General features: G+C 33.5%; 1 long non-coding RNA gene across 1 annotated transcript; it reads left to right on the top strand.

Moving 5' to 3' along the window:
• Positions 1-1,431: 1,431 nt before the first annotated feature.
• On the top strand, positions 1,432-4,119 carry LOC148195975 (uncharacterized). Its single transcript, XR_015781015.1, has 2 exons — positions 1,432-1,724; positions 3,914-4,119. It is a non-coding gene; the product is annotated as an uncharacterized LOC148195975 (long non-coding RNA).
• The last annotated feature ends 201 nt before the right edge of the window (positions 4,120-4,320 follow it).

Below are 4,320 nucleotides of genomic sequence, written 5' to 3'. Positions count from 1 at the left end.
ACCTGTATAAGCATTTTAATGTGCACATCTTCTCAACATCAATCAATCAATAAGCATCATCAAGCATTACTTATCAAACAATCACAGTTAATAGCAAACCATCACACAAACCAGGTTCCAATAAAGTACATCAAACCCTAATCTAAAACGAAAAATAAATAAGTTTAGAAAACTTAAACCAACAAAAGCATAAGCATATGATAACATTCATCCGTAAATGCTATCTCAACTCCTCATCAATCTGAGTTGTCCTCTGTATCTTCCTCTTCTTGGATCTTATAGTCTTGATTCTTTTTGCCCGATGAGGAGGCCATCCCTACATCAAACATAATTCACAAAATCAAAAGATACATTGTTAAGCATTAGTAAACTACAATGAAGAAATCAGCCCCTTCAATGATGCTCTCTCCCAACCCCAAACTTAGATGGAAAACTAGTGAGCAAGTGAGTGGAAGGGAGATTTTCTAAAGAGGGATGAGGGAAAAGTTGTAGAGAACCTTTGAAAAGGTATGTAGGAGTGTGTGTGCAGAGAAGAGCCTGAAAATAAAAGCATTTGCGCAGCTTAGGGTATAAAAATACCCTAATGAGCTCGGGTTCCGCTAAAGGGTAACCAAAGCCCACTCTGCGATAGTACCGCTCAGCGGCACTATCGTGATGTGCTCTTCTCCTTCTTTGCTTAACCTAAGTGCCTCCTAGACATGCCCTTCACTGGTTCCCTGTAATTCAATGTTTAGAATACTTATGCAAACCCTATTATGCAGCTAAAATGAAACAAACAAAAACAATCAATCAACTGAGTTGCCTCCCAGGTAGCGCTTGTTTAACGTCACGAGCCTGACCCAAAATCCACCAACACCCATCAGTAGTTGTTCCACACTTACCAACACCCATCAGTAGGTGTTAAAAACTTACCAACACCCATCAGTAGGTGCAAAATTTTCTCACCAACACCCATCAGTAGGTGTTATACACTTAGCATCCTTCAGTAGATGCTGAATCCAACTAACATTGTAAGACCCATTAAAAAAAAATAATTTATATATGTTGTGGTTTTGAATAATTAATTATGGTGTGAAAAATGTATAGTGAAAGTTGTTTGACCCAAAATTATTGTGATAAGATGTATTATTTCATTTTGTTGCATAATTAATAAATATTTATTGTTATATGATAATAATATGATGTTAAAATATTGAATATATGATTTTAATATTTTATTTTAATCTATTGTATAACTAGAGTATATATATATCAATATTTTGTCAAGTTAGAATATACATCTAGTATATGAGTTTTCTATAGTAAAAATACTCATTATTTTGACTAATGAAAATATACCATATTAATTTTCTCTCTTCCATAATGAGACTTTATCTTTTTTTTCCCATTCACTCATAATGCATTTCTTTTCACCTAACAACTTTGAAATGTTGACTCCACTCAAAACTTCTACCCAATGAAACCAAATAGGACAAACTTACAAAAGTAGAAATAATGGTGTGGTGATCATTAAGCATAGACTAAGGGGTAGTGGTTTCTTTGTGGTAGGAACCACCAAACACTAAGGTAGGCTGCTGATTTCAAGGTTAAATGCATGGTTTCTTACCTTAATAAAACTAAAGAACACAAACTAAAACTTAGGAGAGATTGTTGTTGGAAGTAAGCAAAGGAGGAAGCTTGAGATTTAAAGCATCAAGAGTTGGAAAATCTTCATTGGAAAAGAGGTAGGGGAGCTAATCCTTTCTTGATTATGATCATGAATATGAGTATGCATGTGTTAAAATTGGTAATGGTAGTTATATATTGACTTGTGTAAAATTTGGTTTTCAAGATTATAATCTCTCATTTTCGAGTTACTGTGGTGAAAAATTTCTATTAATTGTTTTCACCGTTGGATTTAGCTAAAATTTTAGTATGTGAATCCTAAGACCTATTACTAAACTTTGACCGTTCGGATTTGAAAATAGAAGTCTGTAATTGGAGAAATAAGTTCTGCAAGATTGAGTAAATTAGTTACCCCTGTAGTTCTGTTACTGAGTTGTCTCGGTATAATATTGATTCTGACCTATTGGACCGTTAGATCAACCTCAAAATTTGATATATGATCCCTAAGACATATTAATACACTTTGACCGTTCGGATTTGTCATTGGTAGTCTGTACTTGGAGATATATATCCTGCATGTTTGAGTGAATTAATTACCCCTGCAGTTCTATTACTGAGTTCCCTAGGTAAAGTATAGATTCTGACTTATGAGACTGTTAGATCAACTTGGAAATTGGATATATGATTCTTAGAATACATTATTACAGTTTGACCGATCGGATTTGGAATTGAAGGTCTATGTTTAGAGAAAGAAATTTCGAAAGTTTGAAATATTTGATGAACACTGCAATTCTGTTCTTAAGTTATAATGGTAAATATTTCATATATATTCCATTTACCGTTAGATTGAGCCCAAACTTTAGTATGTAGTTCATAAGACATATTAAGTGATCTTGACCGTTCAGATTTGGAATTAGATGTCTGAGGTTAGAGGAATTCATTTCGCAATTTGAGTTTAACCGAGAACTACTTAAATTTCTGTCTCTGAGTTACCTCGGTAAAACCTCCATATCTACTTATTTAGCCGTTGGATTACCCTGAATTTTTATTATGTTGTTCATAAGAGATAGTGGCATACTTCGACCGTTCGGATTTTAGATCGGAGTTACAGATTTAGAGATATTAATTTCGTACCTTCTCAGGGATCTCAATACTGTTTAATTTATGTTTTGGATCATTTATACAAAATTGATGATTTTCGCCTCATTAACCATTGGATTGGACTGAAAAGCTTACCATATGATCTAAACATGTTGTTGATTAGTTTGATTGGTTCAGATCGTCGATAAATAATATATTGAAAAAGGTAATTTGGTTAATTTGTGCTACTTTGTTAAGTAGGCAGAATTGAAACTGAGATATGTTGATTGGTTATTATGTACTTGTTAAGCATGATTGGTTTGAGATTAGTGGTTGAGATGGCATGTGATTGGTTATGAATAATATGTTAGGAAAATGTAATTTGGTTAATTTGTACTACATTGGTAAGTAGACAAAAGGGAATTGAGAAAAGTTCACCGGTTTTCTTATGCTTGTTGAGTATGATTAGTTTTGGATGGGTTGTGGTTGATTATGAATAATTTGTTGAAATAAGGTAAATGATGTTGGTTTGCGCTACTTTGGTAAGTAGGCGAGTAGATGTTGGGTCTGCGTTACTTTGGTAAGTAAGCAGGGTGATTTGCGCTACTTTGATAAGTAGGCAGGATGAGATGATGAATGAAGAGATAAAAAGAACGATATAAATTGTGCTACTTTGATAAGTAGGCAGATTAACTATACTGTGCTACTTTGGTAAGTAGACAGTATTGTCTTGCTGCGCTACTTTGGTAAGTAGGCAGAAGAACTTGGTTTGTGCTACTTTGGTAAGTAGGCAGAAGATCTTGTGTTGTGCTACTTTGGTAAGTAGACAATATCACCTTGTTGTACTACTTTGGTAAGTAGATAATAAAAATCACCTTGTTAGATTACTTTGGTAAGTAATCAGTATATCATGGTTATACTACTTTGGTAAGTAGACAGAAGGATTGTTGACTGCTGTGCTTTGGTAAGTAGGCAGATTAATAATATGTTGTATTGACTCTAGTGAATCGACTGATGATTTTGACTGGAGAAATATTATAAAGTATCAGTGTAATAGTTGGTTTTTGAGTATGTTTGAGATGCATGTATTTGACTGATTTACCACACTTGTGATGTTAGTAAGATTGTGGATGATGTATATTTCTTGAATCGGTTAGCTCACCCTACTGTTTGTGTTTGTGCATGTGAATGCGATGATCGTATAATGTGTGATATTATACGGGAGCAGAAACTATATCAGATGAATTAGCAGATGGTTCTGGACTTGCTTAGAAGATGAGAGATCTGTGGGGAAAAGGAGACATGGGGAATTTCTAAAATAAATCTGTGTTTGAATTTCCGAACTGTGAGAAATTTTAAATTTCAGAAGTTTATGAACTGTGTGGACTTTTATTTTCAGAAGACTTGTGCTGTAATAAAGAACTTAATATTTTATGAGTGTTGAAATTTGTTAAAGAAAAATTATATATGTATTTTGTGGAATATTAAATTGTAACGCCTAAATCGGGGTGTTACAAACATCCTTTAGTAGATGCTATGTTCAACAAAATATTCACAAAATCATGTTCAACAGATTAAAAATTACAAACCAAAATAAAATTAAAAGTTTTTAAATCACTCGGTTGCCTCCCAGCA

Source organism: Vigna umbellata, chromosome 7, assembly GCF_029865625.1.
Source record: "Vigna umbellata cultivar VRB3 chromosome 7, Vumbellata_1.0, whole genome shotgun sequence".
NCBI classification, from domain to species: Eukaryota; Viridiplantae; Streptophyta; class Magnoliopsida; order Fabales; family Fabaceae; genus Vigna; species Vigna umbellata.
This window is presented reverse-complemented; position numbering and strand designations above follow the sequence as displayed.